The sequence below is a fragment of the Ambystoma mexicanum genome, chromosome 12, assembly GCF_040938575.1.
Source record: "Ambystoma mexicanum isolate Mex_15411 chromosome 12, UKY_AmexF1_1, whole genome shotgun sequence".
NCBI lineage: Eukaryota > Metazoa > Chordata > Amphibia > Caudata > Ambystomatidae > Ambystoma > Ambystoma mexicanum.
In genome coordinates this window covers 977,235,416-977,258,052 of record NC_090936.1, presented here as the reverse complement: position 1 = coordinate 977,258,052, position 22,637 = coordinate 977,235,416, and positions in this window count along the sequence as shown.

Below are 22,637 nucleotides of genomic sequence, written 5' to 3'. Positions count from 1 at the left end.
TAGCGTGTAGACCGTTACTGTAAACGGGGGCATAGATGGAAATATTTTTCGGCCACCGTTAGCTCGGTGTTGCTAGGCAAATTACGATCTCTCAGGAATCTTTCCCATATATGGGCACTAATAGGTTTAAGGAGTGAATTTGTCCTATTGCCTCTTACTTCTCCCAAGAGTGCCCAGATGTTACGAGAATTCTTGGTACATAGTAACCTTATGATATCTTGCATTGTTTTAATTTCTTGAGCTACTTTCTTTGTCTTAGCCACGACTGGAACTTACCCTTGAGTGTTTTACAGGCAGAAAGAAAGCATTTGATTGACACAGATGTTTTCCTTGCATTCCTTATTTCTGCTCTGAGTTGCCTTTTAGTATCTATAACTTCATGGTCAAATGGGTTTTTCTTGGGCAGACCTATTACTGCGCCTCCCTTACCAATTATGGCATGCTTGTGAGCAAGTGTAGAGATCCAATGTTCAATATGATCTATATACATAACCAGAAATCGGGTGGTATCCCTTTACTGGTCTAGTGACACAGCAGCTACCACTTTGACTGTGTTTTCCTCTGACCATGAAATCCTAGTTGATGCATGATTTAGATTTAACAGCATGATTTAACTCATCTACACTCAGAGTTAACCCAAGTGAGGCATGATTGCTCCAGATGTTTTTAGCAACCTTAATATCCTTAACCCTGCTAGCAATGTCTGCAGTCACAAAAATTATATCCAGAATACTCTTTGAGCCACCACTTTCCCAAGTTGGTTGACCGGGAGAATCATTAATTGTTCTGCCATTAATCATCACCATGTCCCATAGTTAAAAAAAACTCAGCCAATACTGTCCTTTGAGGTCAACTTTCTTAAAGGACATTAGATCTTAAATTAGGATTACTCATCGTCCCCTCATCTCCAGACATACAACAATTGAAGTACCCAACAATTATTACAGATTTATTCTCCTGTTCGACAGTCCAATTAATCAAAATGTCATGAAGGGATTCTTTTTTTTTTAATCAAAACATTTTTATTACATTTTCTACACATGCATAAACATTACAAATATCATTGTGAATTGCAGGGGAGGGAAGAAAACAGAGGGTAAACAATAAAGGGGGACCAAGAAAAAACATGGGTAGGGGCCACTGCTCCTTGGACCGTCTAGTCCGCGATGAGGGCACACAGGTCATAGCTTCGTGCATCGGGCTCGTTAGTCCAAAGTCTCCTTGCCTTTAACGCTCCTATTGCTAGTGACATTGCTTCAGGAAGTTAGCTATCATCTTCCCATCATTGCCAAATTGTACCCGCTTTTTGCGGGCATCCCCTTGCTGCACACACCCTGCGTTCCATTGTAACACAGATGTCCACGTCCGTGATCCATTGGTCATAGCTAGGTGTTCTCTCTGATCCCCATAGCTGCGCAATGTTCCTTCTCAGTATCGCTGTAGCGGTAGACCAGGGCAGTTTCTCATAGCGGGTCAGATCACATTCATCGGAAATCCATAACAGGAGTTGTTTTGGCCCCCTTTGTATAGGTTTGCCCACGACTCTGGACAGTTTGTCGCAGCATTTCCGCCATAGTTGCTGTATATTGTCGCATTCCCATATGATGTGGAAAAAGGTTCCTTCCTCGTGCCTGCATCGCAAGCATCGGGAGTCCGAAGCCCTGCCCCATCGAAAGAGTGCTACTCTTGGATAGTAGGTGCGGTGTAGGACCTTAAGTTGGACCAGTCGGAGCCTCGACAAGACGGTCTCCTCTCGAGGGTACATCAAAGCTTCCGTCCAGTCCTCTGGTTGTAGAGGGCCAACGTCTCGCTCCCACTTGGTCTTCAGGCTGAGTTCAGGTGTAGCAAAGGATGTGATTACGTTGTACATGGTTGACGTGACTTTTCTTTGTATTTGGTCCTGGACTATGTTACGCTCTAGCGGTGTACATTCTAGCGTATCGCTGATGATCTGTTGGTGGGCATGCAGTGCATGTTTCAGTTGCGTATAGTGGTAACCTTCAGAGGTTGGGAGGCCGAATTCGGAGCACAGTGTTTCAAAAGAGACCAATTTCTCCTATGAAGGGATTCTTGAATAGTAGTGATTTGAGCGTCCCCCGGAGGATTATACAGACTTATCAATAACATTTTCTCGGCCTTATTCTCAATACGTATAACCAATTCAACCGTAATCACAAAGTCATCTGTTTTGGTTTCTATACGACGTGATTTAACATTATGCTGAATGCCCACTATCAATCCCCCAAACGGTCTACCCTTTTCACCTTTTTTTGGCAAGGGATTGAAACACTGTATATCCATTTAAAACAATTGGATCAGTCAGCCATACCTCTTGTAGACAAATACATGAATAATTACTTATGTATGGCAATGATCCACCCTGAGAAATCAAATGACTGTGAAAAGGGAAAATGGGATGCTCCCTTCCCCCGATTCTCTGACCATGGCCTAGATCATCACGGCCCAAGCCCCCACCGAGAGAGAAATTCGACCCGCTCACAGATTCCCCAGACGTCTACATCTACCGTGGCCATGCCCCACACAGCCAGGGAAACTACCCGTCATTCAAGCCACATGCTGGGACCTCTGGCGAAGCTGGCATAGACCATATGGATCAACTCGACTAACACAGTAGCACTCAAAGCCACCATCGTTAGAGATGCCATGACAACATAGCGGATGGACGGTAACACACGTGCCATCATGCACGAATGGTCAGACCCACACAAATCTCACACGAAGAACATACTCACTGCCATGACGTAATGGACTGTTTACACACATCGATGCATCGTTATTTTTCACATAGGTAAACCACCGCACCGCAGAAACGCAAGTCCCAAGAAGAGCTTGTGTACATGCTTGCAAAAGCTTAATTGCCACTATAACTACTACGACAACCTAAGGCGCTCATGTATAAGGACCCCTGCCACGCACTGCAACCCCTGTAATGTGAACCATATGCTGCCTGTCATGGATCAGGCCACAGTAGGCCTCAGCACTAGAATAGGCTGCAACTCAGAAGCTACAGTCCCGGAGCCGCTCGGACGGAGATGCAAGGTGCTGATCATGCAGAACAAACCCTGGTGAGAGCCCCACAGCCAAGGCCACAATGTTTCAAATTACACGCTCCGCGCTTGGAACCAAGGTTACACCTGCTGCGGCTAACTGCCTCTCAGAGCCGAAATACAAATCAAATGCTAATCTAATTCTGCTCCAGCCATGGTCTCACCTCACGTGACCAAGCCGACCTGAGGCGGTGCCAAGTACCACGGACCAGGGAAGCTCTGGGGTCTCACGCTTGGGACACAGACTGCAACAATGAAGTGACCAACTGGACACTGAAAGTGGTGAGAAAGGGGCGCTCCTGCAGCAAATGGCAGACCTGTCCATTGTCCTCCACTGACACATAGTCACACATTGTTTCTAACATCAGGTACACTGTGAGCTGGGAATGACGATGGTCCCAGGCTTGGGGGCTCACAGATGAACCAATCAGGGCACAGGGGGCTAACTACTGACGGCATCATAACCTCGCCAATCACTAACCTTTCTCATGTATCATTTTTGGTGTAACCATTTCTAGGGACGACCCAAGCGTACCACCTGACCTCTTCTCCACCAACCACTAACACACCTATATGTTTCTATACTAACCCTATTACTCTGGGAGCCAACCCGAGGTGGCGTTAGGGTTTGGGGGAAATTTCCCAGGTAACTCACGATGAGGCGTCACACATGATGAAAAAGGGCCTGCGAGCCCACTCTTGTGAGATGTGTTCCCGGATGACCTATGATCCCAGAACCTGTCCCTGCCGTTTTCTAATAAACAGCAGTAACGCCTTGCTCTTGCGTGTGTCTCATACTCATTGGGGACTGCGGGAGGAGTTGGGGCCTCCCTACCCCCAGAGGTCCGTGAACAGCCCTGCCGACCTCCGGGATATCACCCCGACAAGTTGGAGGCACCGCTGAGATTTCTCTGTTGAGACCTAGCACTGAGGGTGAGGCAAGAGGGAGATGCTGCCTGCACCAAGGTGGCCCGGCACAGCAGCCCCCTCTACCGTTGCCCCTTTGGAGGACTACAGGACCATCGTGTAACTGCGAGAAGACCGGACAACGCAATCCAGAGAGTGACAAGCAGATTGGGAGGGGTACGCTGCAGCTGAGCGTCACCGGCAGGCGAAAGCCGATGTGAATATGACACGCGCAACCAGCAATGCAAAATTGTGCGGGTGGCGGGAGGAATTGTAACAGGGTGGCGGGTGGATCTAAAGGGTGTTCAGAAAGATTTGACAATTTTAACGGCGGTTGATGTGGAAAGTATTGCGGGGCAGGCATGAGGGCCGCCTCGTATAATATTGTAGAGTGCGAAGGGTGGGGCTTCAGGCACCAGTGAATCACGCTGATTGGTTTTGTTCATGGGAACCTGTAAACAAGTGGTTGTGGCATTCCTACGAGTTGACTTTTTTGATCGATGAGTAGATGAGGATTCCTATTGGTTCAGTGTTTTAGCTCAATGATTAGATGACGTATTCCTGGCTGAAGTAACTTGATTGTTTCTCGGTGCAGAAGATAGTGGGCTGGTTAAGTTCCGCGGTGTGGGAGCGTATAACACGCGAGGCGACCCAGAGGGTGCAGTGTACTATAACAACGAAGTGATTGATGTATACTTCACTCAAGGCGTGGTGGGAAGACAGCTGTGGGGATTGTGGGGAATTACATTGTAAAAGAGCGCGCATATTAGTTTCGTGTGTTTTTGTACGTACCTGTGTCCAACTGTCCTAGGCCTGGTGACATCACCGTTAGAGTTGCATAGGATTGCGCGGAGTGTTCTGAATTGCGGTGGAAGGTGTGGTGGAAGGGAGAGGTGGCTGCGCACAGAGAACGCCGGCCTACCTCGATCCAGGGGCGGGTACGGGAGGTAGTGAAACAGAAACGACGGAAGGGAACACAGGAAAGTAGAGGAACTGCTGGTGGGGGAATGAAACGAGAAGGGAAAAGGGGGGGGAGCAGAGGTAGAGACTTAAGGCACGCCGGGTAGCGGCGGTGCGAGGAAGGCAGGGTGGCTTCAAAAGCGCGCAACGTGGGACGCAAAGTCACAGGGGGTTCACACGCCACAGGTCAAAGGGGACCCTAACACTAGGGAAAGGAACATAATTGTAGCCCAAGAAAAGAGGGCGGTGACGCCCACCAGTGCAAAAGTATTGTAACACCATTGTTATCTTTGCTGCAGAGAATAGGAAGACCCCAATTTATGGTGCCAGGTGACGGTGGTACTGAAAAGTAAGGGGTTTTCAAAATGTCTGTAAACAATGGAATAGGCCCAGGGTACAGGAACCCACTAACAACCCCACTCCAACACATATGTGCTACGCTACCTCCACACAGAGATAAACTAGTAAAGTATAGTATTGAGTGGACACAAGCAACAGATAACAAGATACGGATACCATGGCCGGCCAACGGCAGATTTGATATGTACACTCAACACTCTCTTCTAGCCTACTTACACAACACATATAAAGGGAAGAAGTTAGCAAACCATCTAGAAGTACTCGATCTGTGGAAGCTGTTCCAGGGGTGCATACCTAGGATAACAGGGATGTTGACAATGCAGTGGGTGAAGGAGGAGAAGGTGAAAGAAGGGGGAGGGTGTTGTGTGCCCCCGGAAGCTCACAGCATGGAGGAAAGTGAGGAAGAATCAGAGGGGTCATACCCAGCAGCACAGGTTAAACAGGAAAAGGAAGGTGAGATGCCTATAACTAAGGAGGTAAAGAAGGAAACGGAAAGGCTGTACCCAGTAACAGAACTTAGAGCGACTGCGCAGACACAGTTGTGAGCTGCGGAAGGGTATTCAAACCCTACATTCAGCCCGCCGCCGTATGCACCAACAGACAGCTACCAAAAAGGGAGGGATGTGGGGAGCGCCGTAGCCGCGCATGCACAAGTGGATGCGGGAAGCGCACAAAAGACGCATGTAGACTTTGCTAATGTAGGACCAGACGAATGGATAGCTGCCCGAGTGTTGCTAAAACTACTGGGAAAACCAACAGAAGAGGAGGAAGAGGTAATTATAAGGTTGGAAAAGGAGGAGGACGAACGAGCACACGGAAGATGCGAGGTAGGTACAATAGAAGAGGGGAGGTTGACAAAGGCAGAGGAGGTGATGCTGGAGGGAAAGCTGGCAGAACTGAGGGAGGCGCCGAGTGTACTGATCAGGCACCTGGAACTAGAGGAACGAGAGAAACAGGGGAAAAGGACAGGAGGTAAGAGTGGTAGAGCAGAGGTAAGCAAGCAGGAGGCAGAAAAGAAGAAGAAGGAGGAGGACCGCTTAAGAGGAAGTGCAGAAAGGGTAGCACACATGGAGCAGCAGGAACTTAGGAGGAAAGAAGAAGAACGAGAAGAGAACGACAGGGAAATGACTCTATGGTAAAGGAAGATTATAGCAGCTAGCGCACGTAAGTATGAGGAAGGGAGGATATTAGAGAGCCTATTGGAAAAGGAGGGCAGGGTATGGTATGAAAAGGAGAGGGACTTCCAGGCACTCAAGCAGGTAAGTGACGCAATAATGAACGAATTTAAGAGGGCAAGAGCGGAGGTAAAAGGTGAGGGGAGTAGGCAAGGGTACAAGGGACTGGGAGGGTCAAACAAGACACACAGGAATAAGATGCCTGTGAATAACACAGAAGTAGCACCAATGGCACAAACACAGGGAGGAACGGGGAAGGAAGGTGAGTACGCCAATATAGATTTAGACACAGTAACAGTGGGAGGGGAGAACATAACTACACGGTTGGCTTTCTCAGATGGGTTTTGCAGTGAGAAAGAAGAAGGGTCTTGCGAGGGTCAGAGCGAGGGGAGCGGAGAAGGGTTGAGTAAACTATACATAACACGCACAGACTGTGGTTCGTCATGGGAATGTAGGACACAGGAAGGGGGAAGGATGAAGAGTGAGAAAGAGACAACAAGGAGGAAGGGCACAGCGACCACTTACACCACCAGCACAACACACACCGTATGTTAATAGGCTTAGGGACCTCCCAGGATGAAGGATGGAGGAAGTGACAACACAGCATAACAAGGACAAGGTACGTAAGAGGAAGAGGCATGGGGCAGGAGGAGAGAGTAGGCTTAGACAACACATTGCTGACTTCGTAGAGGATCTTTCTGACATGGAAGAGGATAGTGAATACACACATATATCTCCCCGCAGACGCACGCCAGGGGAAGTGAGAGTATACACACAAATGCCATTGCTAGAGAGAGAGGGAGCAAGACCACAGTATGTCCCATGGAAGCACGCAGATAAGGAGAACATTAAAAGTAGGTTGCCATCATTGAGCGGAGGGGCTGGGAAATGGATATACGAAATGGAGAAACAAACTGCTGGGCTAAAGTTAGCAGTGGGCAATGTAAAGGGGCTATTAATTTCTATACTGGGTGACGCAGCAGATGACATATGGAAAAGGGCGGGATTCCCAGGGGTGACCATTAATGACACATCACATGACGGGGCACCATTCACAAACTGCAGACATGCATTATGGCAAGCACTAAGAGTACAATACCCAGACACGTCAGACATAGGAGCAATAACGTCACGTAAGATGCGTGAGAATGAGGACCCTGTCAATTACATCCAAGAAATTCAAGAGAAGTGGCGCTTAGAAACACGGGAACCATAGGACAACACACTAGCAATGTTTTACTACATACTGATACAAGGCCTCCCTGAGCCAGTACAGAGACAATTAAAGAAATTAGTGGGAATGGAAGCAAAGGCATGGCCATAAATTCAGCTAACAATAGTGCACCATTGTAGGTTGTGGCAGGAGATGAAGCAAAAGGAAGAGGATAGGAAAGCAGAAGAGGTGAAATTGGTACAAAAGAAATTATCCAAATATACAATGGAAGGTGCAGCAATAACAGGCCCCACACAAGCAGTTCAAGCACTAGACGCGACGCAACAGCACACAGTAGCACAACAAATACAACAAGCACAGGTAACTACACAACAAATGCCACCACCACCACCACCGTATACAGCACAACACTCTTATGGTCCTCAGGTGGGGGGTGGATACAATCAAATGGGAAACGGTCAGATAACGAGCTACAGAGGAAGAGGGGGGATAGCAAGAGGGCGGGTATTCAGGCCACCAGCACATCAACAACAAGGGGCAGGGTTCCGAGGGTACAACACCTATGGACATCAAGGGTACTCAGACAGCACTGGGGGATATCCATGGCAAGCGCGAGAGCCTCCAACATGCTGGACATGCGGAGTGGTAGGGCACGTATCACGCACATGCAGGGCAAGAGCGGCACAAGCTGGATGAGGGGAGCAGGGACAACAAGGATATAATGGGGGACAACAGTACTACCAATAGACACCACAGCAACAGATGGTACAAGGTAAAATACAACAACACCTTATGCCACCACAAATTCAACCAGCACAGCAGCAAGCACAACAACAAATGACAACAGCACAACAATACGTCCAGACGGTGCAACAACTAACACAGATACAGGACGGTAACACACAACATGCAGAGGAACCAAGGCAGCAAACACATTTGGGGAGGGTGACAATATCGGGCCACAACCCATACACAGGGAACGGACAATCACTGTACCCCCAATAGGTCAGCCCACAGACGTGCTTGCTGTGTCCCATCCTGTCAGTAACACCTAACCCTGCGGAGGAACCACGCATACAGGTGGCAGTAGGCGACACATAAGGGAAGTTTAACTTGTCAGGCGATGCCATGCACACTGAAGGATTCTCTGGGGCTAAAGGGCTGGTTCCTTATCTGTTGGGGAGCACGACTTATCTCTACCACTGTTGTATTCAAAACAGTCACCCCTAAACATTCTTGGAAGAGACATCATGAGCAGATTGAACATGGCTATCTCTTTTACTGACAAGGGAATAGTGTGCTCCACACCAGGCATAAACATGCTCACGGCCCGACACATACTACAGGCATAGTGTGGAAAGAAGGTGATAAGGGCAGAGCCAGTGGACGGGGACCTCTTCCAAAACGGGACAGACATGGCAATAGCAAGGCTACCTGGTATAGAGGGCAAGATATGGAGGAGACCTGCAACATACCTCTTCAGGCCAGAGACACCCACTGACGAAAAGGAAGGGGAAGTAATATCAGTGGATGTGGAGAGTATTGCCAGACTACATTGCAGTACATGCCCAGGATGGGGACGGAAAGGCATGGAGAGCAGTGATAGCACTAGCTGAAGGATGCAGGCTTACACAGGTATCAGATGAGGAACTGTTCTCTGATGACAAAGGCGATGGGGAAATGGTGTTCGACATGAGTATTTACATTTGGCTGAAGGTAACACTCAAAAACGTAGATCAAAAAATGGCAATGGCACTGGAGGTGCCCTTCCCTACCAAGGTACCGTTTTATGAGGCAGACCTAGCAGCAGTACCTGCATCCTTATGGACAACTAGTCCCTATGACGTGGGTTGCATCAAGAGCACTGGAGGAGTGAAAATAAAGCTGAAGAAAGGGGCAATGCTACCCAGAGTAAAACAGTACCTACTATCGAAAGAAGCTGATGAGGTGATATATGAGACAATATCCACCCTAGTAGAGAGAGGAATACTACTACCATCAGAGTCACCATGTAACACGGCAGTATACCCAGTGCGTTAGGCAAAAGGGGGATCATGGCATTTCATCCAAGATTTAAGGCTCCTTAACCACATTGTGGAATCAGAATACCCGGTTGCAGCTAACCCAGCAACGATACTGTGCGGAATTCCAGTAGAGGCGTCACAGTTCACTGTGATCGACCTCAAGAACGCCTTCTTCTCCATCCCATTGCACCCTGATTCACAAGATCTAACAAGTTTCACATACCGCAACACAGAGTGGAAACACACTAGGTTTCCACAGGGGTACTGTGAGTCACCATCGATCTTTAACTGAGTAATACAATTGGATTTGGGCAATATAGAGATGAAAGCACGGTGTTGCAATATGTAAGTGATATTATAATATGCAGCACTACTGAGGAAAAGTGTAGGAGAGACTCAGTTAAAATGCTCACAGTACTGGCTGAGAAAGGATACAAGGTAGACAAGGAGAAGCTGCAGTACTGCCAAGAGCAACTCTACATTGGACAGATTATTTCACAAAAAGGAAGGAATATTGCGCCACAAAAGGCACTAGCAATACAGAACACTACAGCCACAGTGAGAGAACTGCAGCAGTTCCGGGGCCTTTGCAACTACTGCAGGGCGTGGGTCTTTTATTACAGCTCATACATAGGACCACTGCTTGAGAAACTCAGAGAGGCACAGAGTGGGAAAAGGAAATTGGAATGGACATGAGAAATGTCAGATGCGTTCAACGAATTGAAAAATGCTATTTCAACTGCACCAATACTAGCTACCCCCAACTATCAAAAATAATTCTACATATTTTCACAGAAATGAAAGCAGTACTGACCCAAAAGACTAGCATGGGACACAAGCCAGTGGCCTTTTACAGTGGCATCTAGACCATGTAATGATGGGACATTTCCCGTGCTAACAAAGCCTAGCGGCTGCAGCATTCACAGTGCAAAAATCATCTTCTATTACCATGGGATGCCAATCTATTTTGTATGTGGAACATGCCCTCCTTGCAATATTGACAAAACCAAAATCAACACTGACAACACAAAGAGCATCATGATATGAGATTATTTTATCCAGGCCAGAACTGACAGTGGTGAGATGCACTAATGTAAACCCAGCGCGATTTATAGCAGAGGAAGCAGTAAATGGAGAATACTCACATGACTGCCCGGAAGCTATAGAAAACTACTCAGGAGCAAGGAAAGTGGAGGAAAATGTATTGGAGGGGAGTGATGTTATGTATATTGATGGGTCAACAACTATTGGCCAAAGTGATGGAATAAGACGAACAGGAGCAGTGGTAGTACGGCTCAGAGAAGACTGGACCTTTGTTCCAGTCAAATGTGTAAAATTACCACAGCACTACTGAGCCCAAGCAGCAGAATTGGTAGCACTTATCTTGGCCTTAAAGAAGGAAATGACAAAAGAGTAACTATTTACTCAGATAGTGCATATGTCGCTGAAACAGTACACTCAGGATTAATAAAATGGGATGACAAGAATGCAGACATTATCATCAAGGAACATGAGCGACTGTGCCAACAAATAATAGAAGCAGACTTGTACCCACTGTCAATCAAAGTTGAAAACCCAAGAAACCCGAAGAGCTACGTTGGGAAATGGGTTTACTGCAAACCCGGTGGTGGATGTGTTTACATGTATTGGTCTTTTGAAGATCATGTGGACCGATACGGACACTTGGCAGGAATAACGAAGGTATGGTGAGTAAGAGGAGACAAGAGAGTGGATAACTTTGTGGTTGACAAGTCGACTAGATGGGGGACTGAAGAGGGAAAATGGGATGCTCCCTTCCCCCGATTCTCTGCCAGACCATGGCCTAGATCATCACGGCCCAAGCACCCACCGCAAGAGGAATTCGACCCGCTCACAGATGCCCCAGACATCTACATCTACCGTGGCCATGCCCCACACAGCCAGGGAAACTGCCCGTCAGTCAAGCCACATGCTGGGACCTCTGACGAAGCTGACATAGACCATATGGATCAACTCGACTAACACAGTAGCACTCAAAGCCACCATCGTTAGAGATACCATGATGACATAGCCGACGGACGGTAACACACGTGCCACCATGCACGACTGGTCAGACCCACACAAATCTCACACGAAGAACATACTCACTGCCATGACATAATGGACCGTTTACACACATCGATGCATCATTGTTATTTTTCACATAGGCTAAACCACCGCAGAAATGCAAGATGCAAGAAGAGCTCATGCACATGCTTTTAAATGCTTCTTTGCCACTATAACTACTACGACAACCTAAGGCACTCATGTATAAGGACCCCTGCCGCTCACCATGACCCGTGTAATGTGAACCATATGCTGCCCATCATGAATTAGGCCACAGTAGGACTCAGAACCAGAGTAGGCCACAACTCAGAAGCCGCAGACCCGGAGCCACTCGGACGGAGATGCAAGGTGCTGATCATGCAGAACGAACCCTGGCGAGAGCCCCACATCCAAGGCCACGATGTTACAACTTACACACTGCACGCTTGGAACCAAGGTTACACCTGCTGCGGCTAACTGCCTCTCAGAGCCGAAATACAAATCAAATGCTCATAATTCTGCTCCAGCCATGGTCTCACCACACGTGACCAAGCCGACCTGAGGCGGTGCCAAGTACCACGGACCAGGGAAGCTCTGGGGTCTCACGCTTGGGACACAGACTGCAACAATGAAGTGACAAACTGGACACTGGCAGCGGTGAGAAAGGGATGCTCCTGCAGCAAATGGCAGACCTGTCCATTGTCCTCCACTGACACATAGTCGCACATTGTTTCTAACATCAGGTACACTGCGAGCTGGGAACAACGATCGTCCCAGGCTCGAGGGCTCGCAGAAGAACCAATCAGGGCACGGGGGTCTAACTACTGACGGCATCATAACCTAGCCAATCACTAACCTTTCTCATGTAATTTTTGGTGTAACCATTTCTAGGGACGACCCAAGCGTACCACCTGACCTCTTCTCCACCAACCACTAACTCACCTATATGTTCCTATACTAACCCTATTACTCGGGGAGCCAACTGAGGTGGCGTTGGGTTTTGGGGGAAATTTCCCAGGTGACGCATGATGAGGCATCACACATGATGAAAAATGGCCTGCGAGCCCACTCCTGTGAGATGTGTTCCCGGATGACCTATGATCCCAGACCCTGTCCCTGCCGTTTTCTAATAAACAGCAGTAACGCCTTGCTCTTGTGTGTGCCTCATACTCATTGGGGACTGCGGGAGGAGTTGGGACCCCCTACCCCTGGAGGTCTGTGGACGGCCCTGCTGACCCCTGGGATATTATCCCGACAACTGAAACCCCTAGTATTCCATGAGAGAAATGAAATCCCTCAGTCCTTTTTCAATACAACTGGTAAGGATTCTGCCAGCCATTTTACGTTTTGTACATCTGCCAGTTGAACCTCATTACTTGCAGGAAGCTGTTATGCTGGTCTTGATCTTAGGTTCAAGTAGCACTTTCCTTGGGCAATCCAGGTCTTCTTTTCCTGGATCTGCATCGATTTCCACATCAACCTCCAATAGGTTATCCTTATATGTACGTAGTAAGTTCACAGTGGCCAAATATTTGCAGTGAATTGCCGATACATTCGGCAATTACATTGTCGATGAATTCAAATCATCTGATGTTAAGACTCTTAATTGTGGAATAGAGTGGAGCCTAATCAAGAATTCTGTTTGTGTTAACCAATCATGATCGTTATTTTGGTAAAGATTCTTGATTATACAGATACAGTTGTTTCTCATTTCTGGGTTCTGCCCCTCGTTCATATGCCTTGACTTATGTGTAGCCTCAAGGTATGGGTTTCAGCCTTGAATTGATAGGAGTAGATGAGAAGTTTTCTACTGATTGTTCGTTTGGCATGATAGAGGGTTCAGGTGGGGTTTCTTCTGCGTCAGGTAGATCTTTATCTTTCTCGAGAATGAGCCAGCTAGTGAGGCACCCTTCTCTTTCAGAGTTTCTCTTTTTCGTCTGCGCTGCTTTTTTCATGTTTTTAGTCCCAGGATCAGACTCAGAGGGTAGTGAGGGTACCTCACATGCTCTTTTCTTTGTTATTGCTCTTCTCGCTAGATGCCTCTGTTTTCGTGAGAAATAGACCTCAGAGTTATTAGTCACATTCTGATCCGCTTCCAATGGTGGGGTGGGGTCTTTAATCATCCAAATGGCTTCAGACAAATTATTCTCATTGTTCTCAATCACCTCTTTCTCTACTGTGTTCGATGCTGCCAGATTAATTGTATTTTCCAGGATACGGCCAGTTAGTTTTAGCAGTATTTTTAATGCAAACTGCAGTGAAGCCATAGTAGATTGCATCTCAACCAAGGTATTTACGTCCAAAAAGGAGCCTGTGTTGGATTCTGATTCTGGGATTTCAGAGTGTATCGCCAAATCCGGTGACATTGAAAACCTCTCAGAGGTTGTCGTAGTTGGTGGAAGCTCTTTTGCTGTTGCATCGTTTTCCATATCAACAGCCGGACTATTCAGGACAGGAGTCATTGATCTTTGGACGGAAAGGCACAGCTCCAATAAGGAATTATTGTCAATCATTAATACTGAGGATCTATCTTGCACAATATCAAGAGTATTAGAAATATATTCAACAGAAGTGTTGCGTGGAAAAAAGTTTGTAATAGTGCATTTACTTGTTGGCATTTGCTGTTTAAGTTTATTACTGGCCTCCCCTTTCCCTGTTCTACCTGTGGGCGCTTTAGGCGGCTTATTGCGCAAGTTGTATTTGTTCTGCGCAAGTTTTCTCCAGGGGACATTCTACTTTTCTGGTGATTTCTATTTATCTGCTTTCCCTTTCCCAAAGAACTGCAGCGTTGATCTACTTGGCGTCCAGCTGATTGTTAGTTAGCACAGAATGCCACTGTAAGTAAACAGAGTCAAACGGAATTTTTCAAACAGATTCCTGATATTGCCCCTGCGGCAGTTATTACCACAGATGCCAGGAAAAGGGTGGCACTAAGATTTATCCGCCACCGCCCAGCAGAGCTCACAGCCCACCCCAGGGACCGTCAAGCCGCACCCGCCCTGCGAATGACAGCACATCATTCGCTGATATTCACTGCTGGCTGCCTGCGACAGAACTCTCAGTAGGTTATTTATTATCCACCCACAATGTGGTACAGGCCGATCGCACACAACAACTTAACCCACTCCTCTAGCCAGTGGAGCTTTCACGTAGTTAATTGGCAGATTCCTTCACTGCCATAGGTCAATGTACGCCCCTCGACCAGTGTATAGAGATTATTAATCGACTCAGACTGGCCCTTCTCACGGAGACCGGCCCTTCTTGCACTAGCAGACACAAAGCTCTCTGTGGGGACACTCAGTCTGGTAATAGATAGGGGACTGGTCGGGGATTGGGGGTGTCAGTTGCTGAACACAAAATGCCTAGTATAGCTATATTTGAATCTGCTCCATAAAGGGCAATGTCTCTTCTGGCATCCCCTTTGGGGCAAGTACCACCACAGTACCACAACAATTCCCCCTGCACACACTGTGCTTCTTCCCTACAATTCCAGGTGAGCATCAAGCAGCCAGCTCGCCACGGATTTCCCGGTGTTCCTCTGGACATGAGCACTATAATACCACGCTACACCAGAGCAGGGTAGAATACACAACGTGCACTGCTCACCATCTCCGGAGGCCAACCGACGTCCCAGAGGACCGTCACCGATGGTCCAGATGTTCCTCTGTTCCTCTATTCCTCTGTTCCTCCGACGCCGTTCACTAGAGGAAAGGACATCAAAGCTGTACCTCTTGACCTGTAAAATGATAGTGATCTCCAAACAGCAAAATTCACTTAAATTGAAATAAACATCTCCAGGCAAGCTGTAACGGGGAACTAGGAGGAACACGCAGCTTGGAGCAGGGAGCACCGCGCCGCTGTATCTTCGCACAATGGCACTGGCCCACAGACACCAGCCAACGCCTGCCGCCCTTGCAACTGCCTCTGCTCTCAGCCAGGCTGTGAAATTCTCCACGGGCACCGCCGTGCCTCTGTGCCTCCATACCTAAGTCCCTCCATGCCCGTGCCCTGTCTCTGCGACTCATTCCTGTGCCTGTATCAGCTCCGAGAGAGTCTGATCAACACTAGAGCAAAGGACCAACAGAATCTCCGAGTCAAGCCGCACTGTGCGTCACCAACCACTTCCTTCACAGCCGCTTCCGACTCGACTCGCCTTAAAGAAAGTTTTGTCCCTGCACCCATTAAACAAGCTTGCGTTGCTCCTTTGTTGAAAAAAACATCCTTGAACCCTTCAGTGGCTGGGAACAAACGCCTTATAACAAATACACCTGTTTTGCTCAAAATCTTAGATAAGGTTGCACACCAACAAATCCAGGATCACCTGAGATTGTATTACATCTTTGGATCCCAAACAGTCAAGGTTCAGAAGCCACCACAGTTCTGAGTCTACCCTGATAGATTTAAAAACGAATATTTTGAGATCCATGGATAGGGGGCAATCTTCTCTCCTTGATGCTTTTGGACTTTACAGCCACTTTTGACCCGGTGTCCCATGCCACTCTAGTCACCAGGCTGCAGGACTCTACTTCCTTTTCTAAGGAAGCTGCTGGTTGGGTCTTGTCATTCCTGTCTGATCAGATGGCTAGGGTATACAGTGAGAAGGGGACTGCAGAGGATTTTGTGATCCCCTTTGGGGTGCCACAGGGCTCTTGTTTAAGCCTCTGTTTCATATGCTGGATTCAGAAGGAATAATATAGGGAAACTATGCTGATGACACTCAGTGTCTCTTCCCCCTCTCCAGCAGTCACACAGTTGATTCCCTAACCATCAATACCACCTATGCCCTCATTCACAGATGGATGCTATTTAATGAGCTGGCATTGAACAACTCTAAAAACTGAGATTGTAGTCCTAGGTACCAGGCAAAAGGTGCGAAAGTTAGACCCAGCGTGCCAGTCTTTTAAGGTAGCGGACTGCCTTTTGAAAACTCTACCTAAGGTTAATACTCTGGGTGTCATTTTGGACCCAGAATTGAGCACAAAAGCCCATGTTGGCCACTTAGTCTCTCGCTCTTCCTGCTAACTGATGCTTTTGTTCCTGATTCATCCATTTCTCAGCAAGAACTGCTCTGCTACCGTGGCCCATGCCATCATCGGTTCTCGCCTGGGCTACTCTTCCAGTCTTCTGCAGGGACTGGGTCAGGCTGAACAATATCGTGTTCAAGTAGTGCGGAACAATGTGGTCCGGATTGTCTGTTGCATTCACAAAACAGACAATATCTCCTTGGCCAGAAAATCCCTGCACTGGCTGCCCATGGGAAAAAGAATCACTTTTCGCAGTTTATGCGTTGTGCATGCATGTTTATTTGGAAAGTGTCCGATCTATCTCTCATCAATGTTGAGTTGGCTGCCAGCTAAAAGGGTCCTGAGATCTAATGAGTCCAGTATAATGCTAATTCCTAAAGCTAAGCTTTCCCTAGTTTTGAAAGGGTGTTTCCCGGTGGCAGCTTCACGACTCTGGAACTCTCTACCCTTGGACCTAAGGTCTTGCGCCTCCCTATGGTTGTTCAAGCATCGACTGAAAACCTTCTTGTTTGAATGAATTTCCTCCTCCCATTGACCTGACTTTCTGCTTGTAAACCACTCTTGGATGCTTTTTTATGTTATATGGTATATGTCTTGTCAGGGCTGCTATCGCCATGAGTCCTGGTTCCAGCGCGTTATAAATAGAATTAAATTAAAATAAAACATTTGCCATTCTCCTTAAGAATCCAGGGGAAGGGACCCACCCACTGGATCCAAGGACATACACCTTGTGTTGTAGTTATTCTATTTTCGCTTGAGAACACGTTTTATACATACCAGGTTTTAAACATGCCCCTGTCACTTTATTTTTTTGTTTTAGTGTGAGGGTCAGGCTAGATTGTTTGGACACAAGGACAACTTTTAATTTAAAGACATCCGGACAAAGACAGATCCTTAGTTTTGTTTTTTAGTTAGGGAAACTCCTCTTTAGAATATGGTCAGTATTTCCCCAACCCGAATAAGTTGAATAAAAGTTTATAACCAAAACATGACCACTTTGTGTCCTGCTTTCATTTCTGACCCCTCACACTAGACTGTTTCAACTCTAACAATTGACCGGATGCTTAACTTTGAAAACACAAAATAAATTGTTCTTTGCCATTTTAAACTGTTATCCTAAAGGATTCGCACGTTTTAGAGTGTTTGTGAGACACACAGAGCCAAGTGTTCATCCAGATGTGCCATGCACGATCAAGGCTGTTTCCAGTCTTAGGGCCTTCTTCTGCATATTGGGTACAGTGTCTTTATGTTAAAGGAATGGTTTGGTCAAAAATTGTTATTGTCCCTACGGGTCAGCCATGTGTTTTTAAGCCTAAGTCGCTCGATTCTAGAAAAATTTCCTATGGACCTTACCCGAGTTTTCGTCCATTAAACGCACGCGAAAACAGGCACCAGGGCGCCATTTTGTGATAATCCTATCACTTGCCCCATCGCCCTGGCTGACCGGCTTTTGCGGCACTAAATCATATCCCCCGCCTCTGAGCCTTTCATCAGCAGACGCGTACCGCCCATTTCACAACGCCAAAGCACGTCTCGTGTCAACAATCGCTGCGCTTCAGCTAATGATGTGTCACCATGGAAATGGCGAGACGCCTCTTTCCTCAATAAGTATAAACAGACCGGTTCACAACACAGAGCAGCAGATTTTCGATTGCATTCCTCTCTCTGTGTTACTTTGAGTATTCTGTGACTCGTTTCTGTGCTCTGGTCAACTACCTTTGCCGCTTGTAGCCCGTGTGAACACCTGTACTATCACTATTAATTATTTTAGTTTGTATACCACACAATGGCTACAATAATGCCCTACATGTACGAGCCCGAGCATACCGAGGAGGAACTACTGGAAAGGGAAACATGTGAAAACGGTGGGGCTTCGGACGGCAGTTGGCAGGACGAATCAACGGATGAAGACACTGCACCTAGTCGCATGGACGGTGTTTCCACCTGGTGCACATGCAATCGGTGCGAGCTAATGCCAACCGAGGAGGAGAACTGCTGCTGCTGTGAAAATTCGGGATGCGTGGCCTACATTTCAGAAGGCGAGCCACGACCGCAATGCATCACCGATCTGCCAGACTTTAGGGCAGTCTGCCTCACACGGTCCGTGTTGAGGATAATGATAGTGCTTATGCACGAACTTCGCGCTACTGTTCGTCCTCGTAATCCGAGTAACAAGTAGGTATAATCTGCTTGTGATGCTACTACTATTTCATGGTCGTCTCCTATATCCAAAATTACATCTACATATCATTGTAACGCATGAAAGTTGTTCAATAGTGTGCAGTGTCTAGATAGCATTTATCCGAGCAGAATGCCATTGGTTACAAGAATTGTCATTGACAACAAACGTTTAATCAACTTATCTTGATCATTTAAAAACAGTTTGTATCATTATTTTTCACAGGTGGTACAGGCTGGTGGCCTATCGTTCCTTTACATGGTGGTTTCACGGGAGGCTTGGACACCGCGTTCCAAGAGTAATACCCGCCTGTGCCGTTTGTGCCATAAGAGAAACTTCCCTGAGTGACAGCGATCAGTACAGGGGATTTTCCCTCGCTGTGCTGCAACCTGACCTGTACAATGTGTAAAGTTTTGTATTTTTGTGCCATCAAAAAAAGAAACAAAATAAAACACCACATATATTTTAACAACGGTTGTTTCGATTTTTTAAATGAATCAAGTGTGTCTACATTCAGCAGTCTTCCTGTGCCTTGTCTGCACGCCCACCGGCCCATCCATCCATCCACCTCCCTTCCCTGTCAAAGGCGAAGTATAACTATATAAAGTATAAAAAAGTGGTTAGTTTAACAAAAACAAAAGTCGATAACAACAAGTCCAGTGGATGCGCGCTGCCATGGGGGGCTGTCAGGGGCGCAAACGGCCTAGGTGCCAAATAGCATGTACACTTCAAAAGGTATCCCACGCTAAGGGCCCATCGCTCACATGGCCTCCGCAGACTCCGTGTCTCCTGGCAGGCCTCCCCCTTGAAGCAGGCCGCCCCCCTGCAATCCACATAAGTGTGTCTCCATTCAGCAGTCTTCCTGTGCCTTATCTGCACGCCCCAGGCCCATCCATCCCACCCCCCTCTATCAAAGGCGGTTTGTGCCAGTGGATGCGCGCTGCCATGGGGGGCTGTCAGGGGCGCGAACGGCCAAGGTGCCAAACAGCATGTACACTTCAAAAGGTATCCCACGCCAAGGGCCCATCGCTCACATGGCCTCCTCAGACCCTGTGTGTCCGGCCAGGACCCCCCCTCACGCTGGCCAGCCCCGGCAAACCACATAATACCACAACATACACACGTCATTCATTCACAAACACACCCCTGTTTGTAATACTTTATAACCCACTTGATATGTCCCATGAGAACATCTTTCTGCTTTGCAAGTCAACTCCTGAACGTGTTACCTGAGAACCACTGAGATCTATGCTAATCTGCTCGTCGTCGTGCTATTCGTGAACTTCTGTGACCGCTTCGAGCAAACTCGTCAGTGTGCTACCTGTGGCCATCTACCTGTTCTCCTGCAACATACTGCTCTGCTTGCTGAATCCTACTGTTTGTTGGTCAAGGTAAGGCCATGTATCCTAGTCATATTTCGTTGATTTTTAAATTTCTATCTATTTGCGAGTAGAGTACCCAATAGTGCTATGTTCATTCGTCTCATTGATATTGACTTGAGTTTCCATTGTTATGCTATCAATAGATCTATTTATTTTCATCTATGTCAATTGTCATCGAATTGCATCCTTCGGGGGTCCAGTCTATAATGTAAGCATGTTTCCTTCTCGTGCAATACAGAACATCCAAGGGACGAGTCACATGTTCAGAGTTTAGTCACATCATTTATAAATTTCTGCAATTTAAGCAAATACTAAGCCGCACATGATGAACTGGTACAGTTCCTGCGACCAAAACAAACCTTGCACTGAACATTGTATGGGTCATTTACTTTTGTTTCACATTTTTATTCCTCAAGATTGTATAATAATGTCGATATTTACTTTTCAGAATTTTCAACAATGCCTGCCTGTTCGATTAGTGGTTGCCCTTCGAAGACCCATGCTAAATCTGAAGGCACTACAATGCATGTATTCCCGAAAACTGTTGATTGAATATGAGAATGGGTCAGCCATAGCGGATATCCACTGGATGAGCTAGAAAGTAGAGTCCAACAAGTCTTAGAGGACAAGAGGGGTGATCGATACCGCATCTGCAGCCGGCACTTTTCCTCGAACATGTACACAACATCTTGGGTAACAAAGAAGAATAAACGGCGAACGACACGAAAATGGCTCGCGAACGCTATTCCCACTCTATTCGTCCACATTCCGCCACTGGTGAGTCAAGTGTCTGGATTTAGCTTTAGGCCTTGCGGTAGTGTGTAGGTAGCCGAATGGATTCATTGATATTTTAGGTGTTGTGTCCCTTGTAATACTTGATATGCGTGTATAGCTTGTTGAATAATGACATTTATCAATATATTCTTTTTCGATTTCATAACCCACAACCGAAATCTATATATGGGCAAAGGGAACTGTGCTATATTGCACATTTTCAATAGCATTACTCTCAAGTATTCTGTCTCCTTACATGGCAATTTTTAATATTGGCATTTCATTATCAATCAATAATTTACCTTTACAACTGCTTGACTATCCCTTGAATCTGAAGCAAGAACATTCTACATCCATGACGTGCTCGCAGTTATCAACCACTTCTAGCGCGTATCAGGTAATCTTACTTGGCTATTCTGCTACAGACTTGTTTTATGCATGTCAAGTGATATTTTTATTGTATCGTGTAATTATTTTACTGAATGTTTGGTTAGTGCTTTCCAATTGATATACACCTTAGTTATCGTCCACTGGTGTTTGTTTTCAGTTATAATTAGTGTTATCCATAGTAATGCAAGTACTGTCTTTCAGGGAGATGCTGAAGCGTCCACCACATTGACAACATCCCTAGATGTTCTTCAGCAGCACGAGGTATGGATACTGACAGCTCCATCGAACTAGATCATCAGAGCTGGAATACTTGTCGTTTTATTGTTCTATACAATGTTTCATTCATGGTTAGCCATTGATATGTACCTGTGCGGTCGACCCCAAGTGTGTGTTATGTTTTCAATATTGTAATCCTTACTAATGCAAGTACTATGTTTCAGGCAGTTGATGGAGCGTCAACCCCTGCACCTGATGCAGAGCCTGACATTCAAGTAATTCCAAGGGAAATGGAAGCGGGACCTTGTGTATACGAATCGACGCAACAGCTTTCGGAAGTGCGCACTACATTTACAACATCCCTACATATTCTTCGGCAGCACGAGGTATGGATACTGACAGCTCCATCGAGCGTCATCATATAACGTGATTCCATTTTCTATACTTTCTTCCCTACTAATGCAAGTACTGTGTTTCAGGGAGACGACGGAGCTTCCTCTACAATTACAACATCCCTTGTAGGTAATGCAGATGTAAAGAAATCGGAGAAATAAGTCGATGAAATCTGATCATATTTAGATATTCCTTGATCCTTTTAGACAATGCATCTTTTATGGTTATCTCTTTGTATGTACCTGTGCCGTCGACCCCAAGTGTGTGTTATGTTTCCAATATTGAAAACCATACTAATGCAAGTACTGTGTTTCAGGGAGTTGCTGATGCCTCCTCTCCAATACAACCATTCATGGCAGTCCATGCGGAGCCAGAGGTATGGATACTGACAGTTCCATCGAACTAGATCATCAGAGCTCGAATACTTGTCGTTTGATTGTTCTATACAATGTTTAATTCGTGTTTAGCTATTGAGATGTACCTGTGTGTTCGTCCTCACGTGTGTTTTATGTTTTTAATATTGTGATACATAGTAATGAAAGTACTAT